The sequence below is a fragment of the Manis pentadactyla genome, chromosome 11, assembly GCF_030020395.1.
Source record: "Manis pentadactyla isolate mManPen7 chromosome 11, mManPen7.hap1, whole genome shotgun sequence".
NCBI lineage: Eukaryota > Metazoa > Chordata > Mammalia > Pholidota > Manidae > Manis > Manis pentadactyla.
Window position 1 is genome coordinate 101402122 of NC_080029.1, and position 13513 is coordinate 101415634.

The window sequence follows — 13513 nt, forward strand, 5'->3', positions numbered from 1 at the left end:
ATAGATCTTTATAATGGTTATATCCTGTTGTTGGACTGCCCCCTTTATCATTATGTAATGCCCTTCTTCGTCTCTTGTTATGTTCTTCGTTTTGAAGTCTATTTCATTTGATACAAGTACTGCAACACCTGCTTTTTTCTCCCTGTTGTTTGCATGAAATATCTTTTTTTTGCTATCATTAATCTACAATTACAATGAAGAACACTATGTTTACCAGGCTCCCCCCCTCACCAAGTCCCCCCCATACACCCCACTACAGTCACTGTCCATCAGCATAGCAAGATGCTATATAATCACCACCTGTCTTTGTGTTGCACAGCCCTCCCTGTACCCCCCATGCACTATACATGCTAATCGTAATGCCCCCTTTCTTTTTCCCCACACTTATCCCTCCCTTCCCACCCATCATCCCCAGTCCCTTTCCATTTGGTAACTGTTAGTCCATTCGTGGGTTCTGTGATTCTGCTGCTGTTTGTTTCTTCAGTTTTTCTTTGTTCTTATACTCCACAGATGAGTGAAATCATTTGGTACTTGTCTTTCTCCGCCTGGCTTATTTCACTGAGCATAATACCCTCTAGCTCCATCCATGTTGTTGCAAATGGTAGAATTTGTTTTATTCTTATGGCTGAATAATATTCCATTGCGTATATGTACCACCTCTTCTTTCTCCATTCATCTACTGATGGACACTTAGGTTGCTTCCATTTCTTGGCTATTGTAAATAGTGCTGCGATAAACATAGGGGTGCATTTGTCCTTTTCAAACTGGGCTCCTGCATTCTTAGGGTAAATTCCTAGAAGTGGAATTCCTGGGTCAAATGGTAAGTCTACTTTGAGCATTTTGAGGAACCTCCATACTGCTTTCCACAATGGTTGAACTAATTTACATTCCCACCAGCAGTGTAGGAGGGTTCCCCTTTATCCACAACCTTGCCAACATTTATTGTTGTTTGTCTTTTGGATGGTATCCATCCCTCTGATGACTAGTGATGTGGAGCATCTTTTCACGTGTCTGTTGGCCATCTGAATTTCTTCTTTGGAGAACTGTCTGTTCAGCTCCTCTGCCCATTTTTAAATTGGATTATTTGATTTTTATTTGTTGAGGTGTGTGAGCTCTTTATATATTTTGGATGTCAACCCTTTATTGGATCTGTCACTTATGAGTATGTTCTCCCATACTATAGGATACCTTTTTGTTCTATTCATGGTGTCCTTTGCTGTACAGAAGCTTTTCAGCTTGATATAGTCCCACTTGTTCATTTTTGCTTTTGTTTTCCTTGCCTGGGGAGATATGTTCATGAAGAAGTTGCTAATGTTTATGTCTAAGAGATTTTTGCCTATGTATTTTTCTAAGAGTTTTATGATTTCATGACTTACATTCAGGTCTTTGATCCATTTTGAATTTACTTTTGTGTATGGGGTTAGACAGTGATCCAGTTTCATTCTCTTACATGTAGCTGTCCAGTTTTGCCAGCACCATCTGTTGAAGAGACTGTCATTTCCCCATTGTATGTCCATGGCTCCTTTATCGAATACTAATTGACCATTTATGTTTGGGTTAATGTCTGGAGTCTCTGATCTGTTCTGCTGGTCTGTGGCTCTTTTCTTGTGCCAGTACCAAATTGTCTTGATTACTGTGGCTTTGTAGTAGAGCTTCAAGTTGGGGAGTGAGATCCCCCCCACTTTATTCTTCCTTCTCAGGATTGCTTTACTATTTGGGGTCTTTGGTGTTTCCATATGAATTTTTGAACTATTTTTTCCAGTTCATTGAAGAATGCTGTTGGTAATTTGATAGGGATTACATTGAATCTGTATATTGTTTTTGGCAGGATGGCCATTTTGACAATATTAATTCTTCCTAGCCAGGAGCATGGAATAATTTTCCATTTGTTAGTGATCTCTTTAATTTCTCATAAGACTGTCTTATAATTTTCAGGGTATAGGTCTTTCACTTCCATGGTTAGGTTTATTCCTAGGTATTTTATTCTTTTTGATGCTATTGTGAATGAATTGTTTTCCTGATTTCTCTTTCTATTAGTTCATTGTTAGTGTATAGGAAAGCTACAGATTCCTGTGTGTTAATTTTGTATCCTGCAACTTTGCTGAATTCTAATATTAGTTCTAGTAGTTTTGGGGTGGAGTCTTTAGGGTTTTTTATGTACAATATCATGTCATCTGCAAATAGTTACAGTTTAACTTCTTCTTTACCAATCTGGATTCCTTGTATTTCTTTGTTTTGTCTAATTGCCGTGGGTAGGACCTCCAGTACTATGTTGAATAACAGTGGGGAGAGTGGGCATCCGTCTTGTTCCCGATCACAGAGGAAAAGCTTTCAGCCTTTTGCTGTTCAGTATGATGTTCGCTGTGGGTTTATCATATGTGGCCTTTATTATGTTGAGGTACTTGCCCTCTATACCCATTTTGTTGAGAGTTTTTATCATGAATGGATGTTGAATTTTGTTGAATGCTTTTTCAGCATCTATGGAGATGATCATGTGGTTTTTGTCCTTCTTTTTGTTGATGTGGTGGATGATGTTGATGGATTTTCCAATGTTGTACCATCCTTGCATCCCTGGGATGAATCCCACTTGGTCATGGTGTATGATCCTTTTGATGTATTTTTGAATTCGGTTTGCTAATATTTTGTTGAGTATTTTTGCATCTACATTCATCAGGGATATTGGTCTGTAATTTTCTTTTTTGGTGCAGTCTTTGCCTGGTTTTGGTATTAGGATGAGTTTGGGAGTGTTCCCTCCTCTTCTATTTTTTGGAAAACTTTAAGGAGAATGGGTGTTATGTCTTCTCTGTATGTCTGATATTATTCCGAGGTAAATCCACCTGGCCCGTGGGTTTTGTTCTTGGGTAGGTTTCTGACTACCTCTTCATTTTCTTTGCTCGTAATTGGTCTGTTTAGATTTTCCATTTCTTTCTGGGTCAGTCTTGGAAGGTTGTATTTTTCTAGGAAGTTGCCCATTTCTCCTAGGTTTTCCAGCTTGTTAGCGTATAGGTTTTCATATGCTTTCTCGTTTCTGATTCTGTTGATGTGTGTTGATTCTCTTTTTCTCTTAATAAGTCTGGCTAGAGGCTTATCTATTTTGTTTATTCTCTCGAAGAACCAGCTCTTGGTTTCATTGATTTTTTCTATTGTTTTATTCTTCTCAATTTTATTTATTTTTTCTCTGATCTTTATTATGTCCCGCCTTCCGCTGACCTTAGGCCTCATTGGTTCTTCTTTTTCCAATTTCAATAATTGTGACATTAGACTCTTCATTTGGGATTGTTCTTCCTTCTTTAAATATGCCTGGATTGCTATATACTTTCCTCTTAAGACTGCTTTTGCTGTGTCCCACAGAAGTTGGGGCTTTGTGTTGTTGTTGTCATTTGTTTCCATATATTGCTGGATCTCCATTTTAATTTGGTCATTGATCCATTGATTATTTAGAAGCATATTGTTAAGCCTCCATGTGTTTGTGAGCCTTTTTGCTTACTTTGTACAATTTATTTCTAGTTTTATACCTTTGTTTTCTGAAAAGTTTGTTGGTAGGATTTCAGTCTTTTGGAATTTACTGAGGCTCTTTTTTTGGCCCAGTATGTGGCCTATTCTGGAGAATGTTCCATGTGCACTTGAGAAGAATGTGTATCCTGTTGCTTTTGAATGTAGAGTTCTATAGATATCTATTAGGCCCATCTGTTCTAGTGTGTTGTTCAGTGCCTCTGTGTCCTTACTTATTTTCTGTCTGGTGGATCTGTCCTTTGGAGTGAGTCGTGTGTTGTAGTCTCCCAAAATGAATGCATTGCATTCTATTTCTTTCTTTAGTTCTGTTACTGTTTGTTTCACATATGTTGGTGCTCCTGTGTTGGGTGCATATATATTTAGAATGGTTATATCCTCTTGTCGGACTGAGGCCTTTATCATTATGTAATGTCCTTCTTTATCTCTTGTTACTTTCTTTGTTTTGAAGTCAATTTTGTCTGATAGCAGTACTGCAACACCTGCTTTTTTCTCTCTGTTTTTATGAAATATGTTTTTCCATCCCTTGACTTTTAGTCTGTGCATGTATTTGGGTTTGAGGTGAGTCTCTTGTAAGCAGGATATAGATGGGTCTTTTTTTATCCATTCAGTGACTCTATGTCTTTTGATTGGTGCATTCAGTCCATTTACATTTAGGGTGATTATTGACAGACATGTACTTATTGCCATTGCAGGCTTAAAATTTGTGGTTACCAAAGTTTCAAGGTTAGCTTCTTTACTATCTTACTGTCTAACTTAAGTCACTTATTGAGCTATTATAAACACTGTCTGATGATTCTTTATTTCTCTCCCTTCTTATGTTGGGTGTTTTGTTCTGTGCTCTTTTATAGGATTGCTCCCATCTAGAGCAGTCCCTCTAAGACACCCTGTAGAGTTGGTTTGTGGGAGGCAAATTCCCTCAACTTTTGCTTGTCTGGGGATTGTTTAATCCCTCCCTCATATTTAAATGATAATCGTGCTGAATACAGTATTCTTGGTTTGAGGCCCTTCTGTGTCATTGCATTAAATATATCATGCCATTTTCTTCTGGACTGTAAGGTTTCTGTTGAGAAGTCTGATGATAGCCTGATGGGTTTTCCTTTGTAGGTGACCTTTTTTTTCTCTCTGGCTGCCTTTAATACTCTGTCCTTGTCCTTGATCTTTGCCATTTTAATTATTATGTGTCTTGGTGTTGCCATCCTTGGGTCCCTTGTTATGGGAATTCTGTGTTCTTCTGTGGTCTGAGAGGCCATTTCTTCCCCTAGTTTGGGGAAGTTTCAACAATTATTTCTTCAAAGACACTTTCTATCCTTTTTTCTCTCTCTTCTTCTCTGGTACTCCTATAATGCGAATATTGTTCCATTATGATTGGTCACATAGTTCTCTTAATATTCTTTCATTCCTGGAGATCCGTTTATCTCTCTCTGCGTCAGCTTCTCTGCATTCCTGTTCTCTGATTTCTAGTCCATTAATGGTCTCTTGCATCTCGTCCATTCTGCTTTGAAGTCTTTCCAGAGATTGTTTTATTTCTGTATTCTCCCTCCTTAGCTCTTGCATATTTCTCTGCAAGTCCATTAGCATGGTTATGACTTTTATTTTGAATTCTTTTTCAGGAAGATTGGTTAAATCTATTTCCCCAGATTCCTTCTCAGGGGAGGATGTGGAGGATGTCTGGGTTAGTCTGGTCTGGATCAAATTTTTCTGCCTTTTCATGTTGATAGAGGCAGTGGTATGCTGTTGGCTCATCTGTCAGCTGGGAGAACCAAGACCCTTTCCACTTACTCCTGGCCTTTCTTTACTGGGACAACGGCGACCCCTAGTGGCTTGTGTTGGGCAATTGCATGTAGACTGGGTCTCTGTATCTTGCCCGGCCGCTATGGAGGAAGCTCCCTTGCTGTGGGCATGGCCAGCCTCAGATTGCTGCTCTGTTATGGCAGGGCCACACCAGAATGGGTGGGGGGCTGTTTATCACTATGAGGGGTCTCAGATCTGTGCTGCTGCCCAGGGGTTTAGGCCGTCCAGTGTTTCTCGGGATTCCCAGCTGCTGGGCTAAGTGTCCTGGGATGCTTCCGTCCAGCTGTGGGGTCCCTGTCCCTTTAAGACTTTCAAAAAGCACTCGCTTTTCTTTGTCCCAGGGGCATCCGCTGCAGGGACCCGCTCCCAGGTTTTACTGTCCCATTTCGCTAGTTTCCCTTATTCCTTGCACTGTGTTTCTGTGCTCTGGGTGCGGATGGCTAGGGCTGGGTATTTAGCAGTCCTGGGCTCCCTCTCCCTTTCTGCTCCGACTCCTCTCCTCCCTCCGGGAGCTGGGGGGAGGGGCGCTCGGGTCCCGCCGGGCTGGGGCTTGTATCTTACCCCCTTCACGAGGCACTGGGTTCTCCTGGGTGTGGATGTAGTCTGGCTGTTGTCCTGTATCTTCTGGTCTCTCTTTTAGGGATAGTTGTATTTGTTGTATTTTCAAAAATATATATGTTTTTGGTAGGAGACTCCCACTGTCCTACTCATGCCACCATCTTGGCTCCACTTCCTCCATGAAATATCTTTTTAAATCCCTTCCCTTTCAGTGTGTGTATGTCTGCGTTTGAAGTGAGTCTCTGGTAGGCAGCATACAGATGGGTCTTGTTTTTTTATCCACTCTGCAACTCTGTATCTTTTGACTGGTGCATTCAATCCATTTGTATTTACAGCGATTATTGATAGATATGTACTTAATGCCATTGCAGGCTTTGGATTCATGGTTACCCAAGTTCAAGGGCAGCTTCTTTACTAGCTATCAGTCTACGTTAACTCACTTATTATGCTATTATAAATACAATCTGATGATTCTTTTTTCTCTCTCTTCTTTTTCTTCCTCCTCCTCTCTATATGTTAAGTGTCATATTCTGTACTCTTTGTGTATCCCTTAACTGACTTTTGGGCAGCTGATTTTATTTTGAATTTGGTTAGCATTTAGTTGGTCTACTTCCTTTGCTGTGGTTTTATTTTCTCTGATGACAGCTATTTAGCCTTAAGCATACTTGCATCTAGAACAGTTCCTTTAAAATACACTGAAGAGGTGGTTTATGGAAGGTAAATTCCTTAAACTTTTGCTTATATGGGAATTGTTTAATCCCTCCTTTAAATTTCAATGATAATATAGCTGGGTAGAGTATTCTTCTTTCGAGGCCCTTCCATTTCATTGCATTCAGTGACATATCATGTCACTCCCTTCTGGCCTTTAACGTTTCTGCTAAGAAGTCTGATGATAGCCTGATGGGTTTTCCTTTGTAGGTGATCTTATTTCTGTCTCTTGTTGCTTTTAGACATCTCCCCTTATCCTTAATATTTGCCATTTTAATTATTATATGTCTTGGTGTTGTCCTCTTTGGGTCCCTTGTGTTGGCAGATTTGTGGACTTCCATGGCCTGAGATACTATTTCCTTCCCCAGATTGGGGAAGTTTTCAGCAATTATTTCTTCAAAGACACTTTCTATCCATTTTTCTCTCTCTTATACTCTGGGTACCCCTATAATGTGAATATTGTTCCGTTTGGATTGGTCACACAGTTCTCTTAATATTCTTTCATTCCTAGACATTCTTTTTCTTTCTCTGCTTCAGCTTCTCTGTATTCCTGTTCTCTGATTTCTTTTCCATTAGTGGTCTCCTCCACCTCATTTAATCTGCTTTTAAATCCCTCCACTGTTTGTTTCATTTCTGTTATCACCCTCCTGAATTCGTTCCTTAGCTCTTGAATATTTTTCAGCATCTCCATCAGCATGCTTGACTTTTATTTTGAATTCTTTTTGGGGAAGATTGGTGACTTCAGTCTCACCAAGCCCTCTTTCTGCTCTTTGAGGGATTTTGGATTTAACAAGTTTCTTCTGCCTTTTCATGGTCCTGGAGTGATGGTAGCTTTCACCGGCTAGTGCCGTGGGTGTCAGCTGGGAGGACAAAGTCCCTTCCTGCTTGCTGGTCACTGCGCCCATCTCCACTGTCAGTGCCAGTTAACCGTGCACAGAGATCAGCCTCTTGGTTAATCCCCTAAGTTGCCATGGGCAGGGTGGCCCTAAGGATGGCCAACCAAGGGTGATGGCAGGGATCGCAGGTGAGTGGTGTGTGTTCTGCCTCAAGAACAAAGCCCCTTCATGACTCCCGGTCTCAGTGCCCTTCTCTACTCTCTCTGCTGGTCAACCGAGTGCAGGGGGCAGACTTTGGGTTAATCCCCTTAGCTGCTGTGGGTGGGGAGGTGCTCGGGATGGCCTAGGGCATTGGCAGGAGTCACAGGCGAGTGGTGTGTGTTCTCCCATGCAAACAAAGCCCCTTCGTGGCTCCTGGTTACAGCACCCATCTGCACTGTCTGTGGTGGTCAACCACGTGTAGGGAGGGTCCTCTGGGTATGGGCCAGTTAGACGCATGCAGGGAGAAGCCTCTGTGTTAAGCTGTGTAGTTGTTGTAGGAAGGGCTGCCCTCTGGCCAGTCTGCAGCAATGGCGTGGACAGCTTGTCTGCACACAGGTGCTGGCACGGAGGAAGGAATGGCAGGCTGCTTATTGCAGTGTGGGATCTTGGGGCTGCATTGCCAACCAGGGGGACTGGACACCTGAAGCTCCTAAATGTTCCCAGCCTGCTGGGCTGAGTGTGCCAGGACGATTTTGCCCACCTGTTAAACCCTTGCCCCTTAAGACTTTTAAAGTGCCTGCTTTTCTTTTGTCCCAGGGCAGCCAGTTGTGGGAACCTGTTTGCAGTCTTAGTCTTAGACTGACTGGTGTACTTCTACTTCTGGTCACTCTTTTAGGAATAGTTGTATTTGCTGTATTTTCAAAATATATGTGCTTTTGGGAGGAGATTTCTGCCACACTACTCAAGCTGCTGTCTTTTCCTCCTCCTTTTCCTTCATTTTAGAATATATCCATACTCTCTCTTAAGTATGGCTTTAGGTACTAAATAACATATAATTTGCTTACAATGCCTAGCACATACACAGAAGGCATTTATATGTTTTCTTCCTTCTCTCACGGAGTCCAAATTTAAGACATACATCTCTCACAGATCCATGATGGAGTAGAATCGGCTGATTCCAATTTCACATAGTCTTAGGGATTGAGAGTGAATTCCTACCATAATGAAAAGCCTACTTCCTGTCTAGACTGATACTTGTTCCTTGGGCTAGTAGACCATGTGGAGTGTCATATACCAAAATTTCAATAGTGACCACCTCTGTAAAGTGATAACTAGAAGGGGGGGCAGAGGGACTCTCATATTTACTTTACATAATTATGTAGTATAAACATTTGGTAATAAATACGTATTGCATAAATTTTTAAAATTAAATTAAAAAATAATCCGTTTCATCTGCAAAACTAATTAGGGAAGAGTCAGAAATTGCAAGCATGAAGTCCTTGAAGGAGAAATTTTTTCCCTTGTTTAACCCTGTAGGAATGACGGACCTCGTGGAGGAAAATGGCAGGAGAAGGGAAATTCTGTTTGGTGACTTCCAGCCAGTATTCATTTCACCACTTCTTAATAGTTTTCATTCTCATATGATAAGAAAATCTCCAAAGTCTTTCAGCAGATTGTGACCTGGAATTCCTTCCTTTAAAGGAAGTTATCAGGTACCAGTTGTACCTTCAGTGAGGACGTCTCTGTCATCTATCATAGGTGGCACTGTTGTCCATCTGCTGGTATCTTTACTTGCACACCAACACTCAACCTAGTGACGATTTCTCAGTACAATGAGGAGTGATATAGCAAGTGTGGTGGTGTCTTGGCTTATGACAAATGAAGGGTGGAAAAAGCACCATCATGATATAGTGCCAGGGAATAGCAGACAGTAGCTGGTGACCATACCTCACTGGGAAAAACAACACAGGAAAAATGGCCCTGAGGAGTAGAGGGACAAAATGTCAGCATGTTTCCCTGCATAAACTTCCCAGCAGAGCACAAAATGCACCCAGATGCTTCAATCGTATCCTTGAAATTTTCTAAAAAATGCCTAGAGAGGGAGATTCAAGATGGCAGGGTGAGAGGTGAGACAGAACTTCTCCCAAAACCACAGAGAGTGAGAAAATATGGTTAATAGAACTAACCTTAAAACAGCAACAGGAAAGAAGGCTGCACCAGACTGCACGCAGACCTCATGAACAGAACCGACCTCATGAAACAGGGTCAGGAACGAAGGCCTGAATCCAGCGGAACACAGACCCTTCCCACACCCCAGCTCACTGGTGGGAGGAAGAGAAATGGAGCGGGGAAGGGGTGGAGGCCTGGGACTGCTGAACACCTGGCCCTGGAGCTCTGCTTTGTGAGCGGAAACCTACCTTGTGTGGTGCTCTGGAGGTTGGGGAGCTCGGACAGGTGGAGTGCTGGAGAGACTGAGATTCTGGCCATTTGTGGAGGAGGGGATCCACACCCGGCCGCTCTGGGACGAGGGAAAGGCGGGCAGTCTGAGAGGCTTCCTAGCAGCGAGACTGCAGCTGAGGGGGTGGGGTTTGCACGGAGCTTGCTGCACAGGGGAGGGGAGAGCTGGACGAGGTTGTCTGGTCGTGCTCGGCCCAGCTGGTTGGGAACTTTGAGGGGCTTCAGGCGCTCCATCCCCCTGGCTGCCTGCTCAGCTCTGAGGCCCCCCACTGTGATATGCAGCCTGCTGTGCCTCCCTCCTAGCCTGCCGGCACTGGTTCCCAAACTGGCACTAACTGTGCTGGAGTCAGGCCAGCCAGAGGGAAGCCCTGCCTGTAACACCTAGAGATGCCGAGCACAGAGGCTTACACTGCAGACAGGCACCACAGACAGGAATCAGATCTTTCCCCCCCACAGGCACCAGCTCCTCTCCCCTACGACCCCCAGCCTCACTCTAGGGCCTGAGCAGCTACAGAGACTGGAGCTTCTGGGCACTAATAGCCACCACACAGAAATAGGAAATGTCAAAAGAACATGGTTCAGACCAAAATCTCACAAACCCCAGAAAAAGGGCCAAATGAAACTGAACTCACCAGTCTGCCTGAAAGAGAGTTCAAAATAAAAATCACAAACATGCTATGGAGTTACAGAAAAATATTCAAGAACTAAGGAATGAATTTAAGTCAGAGATTCGATCATTAAGAAATTCCATATCTGAAATGAAACATACAATGGAGGGATTTAAAAGCAGATTAGATGAAGTAGAAGAGACAGTAAATGGAATAGAAATTAGAGAAGAGGACTACAAAGAAGCTGAGATACAGAGAGAAAAAAAGAATCTCTAAGAATGAAAGAATATTGAAAGAACTGTGTGACCAATCCAAACAGAAAAATATTTGCATTATAGGGGTACCTGAAGAAGAGAAAAAGGGATAGAAAGTGTCATTGAGGAGGTAATTGCTGAAAACTTACCCAGTCTGGGGAAGGAGATAGTCTCTGAAGCCATGGAGGTGCACAGATCTCCCAACACAAGGGACCCAAGGAAGACAACATGACATATAATAATTAAAATGGCAAAGATCAAGGATAAAGACAGACTTTTAAAAGGAGCTAGAGAGAGAAAAATGAACACATACAAAGGAAAACCCATCAGGCTATCATCAGACTTCTCAACAGAAACCTTACAGGCCACAAGGGAGTGGCATGATGTATTTAATGCAATGAAACAGAAGGGCCTTGAAACAAGGATAATTACCCAGCAAGGTTATCACTTAAATTTGAAGGAGGGATTAAACAATTTTCAAATAAGAAAAAGTTGAGAGAATTTACCTCCCACAAAACACCTCTACAGTGCATTTTGGAGGGACTCCTACAGATGGAAGTATTCTTAAGGCTAAACAGACATCACCCAAGGGATGGACAAAGAGTACAGAATATGATTCAGAACATACGAAGAATGGAGGAGGAAGAAAATGAGGGGGGTAAAAGAACCTTTAGGTTGTGTTTGTAATAGCACATGAAGTGAGTTAAATTAGACTGTTAGATAGTGAGGGAATTACCCTTGAACCTTTGGTAACCAGGAAGCTAAAGCCTGTAATGGCAATAAGTACGTACCTATCAATAATCACCCTAAATGTAAATGGTCTGAATGCACCAATCAAAAGACACAGAGTCACTGAATGGATAAAAGAACAAAACTCGTCCATATGCTGCCTACAAGAGACTCACTTCAAATCCAAAGACATACACATGCTGAAAGTAAAGGGATGGAAGAAGATATTTCATGCAACTAATAGAAAAAAGCAGGAGTTGCAGTACTTGTATCAGACAAAATAGACTTCAAAACAAAGAAAGTAATAAGAGACAAGAAGGACATTACATAATGATAAAGGGGTCAGTCCAACAAGAGGATATAACTATTATAAATACCTATGCACCAAACACAGGATCACCTACATATGTGAAACAAATACTAACAGAATTAAATTGGGAAATAGAATACAATGCATTCATTTTGGGAGACTTCAACACTCCACTCACTTCAAAGGACAGATCAACCACACAGAAAATAAATAAACAGACAGACGCACTGAACAATGTATTAGAACAGATGGACCTAACGGATATCTACAGAACACTCCATCCAAAAGCAACAGGATACACATTCTTCTCAAGTGCACATGGAACATTTTCCAGAACAGATCATATACTAGGCCACAAAAAGAACTTCAGTAAATTTAAAAAGATTGAAATTGTACTAACCAGTTTCTCAGCTCACAAAGGTATGAAACTAGAAATTACTCAAAAGAAAATGAAAAAGCCCACAAACACATGGAGGCTTAATAACATGCTCCCAAATAATCAGTGGATCAATGACCAAATAAAAACAGAGATCAAGCAATATAGGGAGACAAATGATAATAATAATTCAACACCACAAAATCTGTGGGATGCAGCGAAGGCCATGTTAAGAGGGAAATATATTGCAATACAGGCCTACCTCAGGAAAGAAGAACAATCCCAAATGAATAGCCTAAACTTACAATTAATGAAACTAGAAAAGAAAGAACAAATGAGACCCAAATTCAGTAGAAGGAGGGACATAATAAAGACTAAAGCAGAAATAAGTAAAATTCAGAAGAATAAAACAATAGACAGAATCAATGAAAGGAAGAGCTGGTTCTTGGAGAAAATAACCAAAATAGATAAGCCCCTAGCCAGAGTTACCAAGAAAAAAAGAGAGTCTAACACATAAACAGAATCAGAAATGAGAAAGGAAAAATCATGGACACCACAGAAATACAAAGAATTATGACAGAATACTGTGAAAAATTATATGGTAATAAATTGGATAACCTAGAAGAAATGGATAACTTTCTAGGAAAATACAACCTTCCAAGGCTGACCCAGCAAGAAACAGAAAATCTGAATAGACCAATTACCAGCAAAAAAATTGAATTGGTAATCAAAAAACTATCTAAGAACAAAATACCTGGACTAGATGGTTTCACTGTTGAAATTTATCAAATATTTAGTGAAGACCTAATACCCATCCTCCTTAAAGTTTTCCAAAAAGTAGGAGGAAATACTTCCAAACTCACTCTACAAGGCCAACATCACTCTAACACTAAAACCAGGCAAAGACACCACAAAAAAAGAAAATTACAGACCAATATCCCTGATGAACATAGATGAAAAATACTCAACAAAATATTAGCAAACTGAATTTTAAAAGATCATCCATCATGATCAAGTGGAATTCATCCCAGGTATGCAAGGATGGTACAACATTCGAAAATCCATCAACATCATCTACTACATCAAGAAGGACAAAAACCTATGATCATCTCCATAGATGCTGAAAAAGCATTCAAGAAAATTCAACATCCATTCAGGATAAAAACTCTGAACAAAATGGGCATAGAGGGTAAGTACCTCAACATAATAAAGGCTGTATATGACAAACCCACAGCAAACATTATACTTAACAGCAAAAAGCTGAAATCTTTTCCTCTAAGATTGGGAACAAGACAAGGATGCCCACTCTCCCCAGTTTTATTCAACATAGTTCTAGGGATCCTAGCCATGGCAATCAGACAACACAAAGAAATAAAAGGCACCCAGATTAG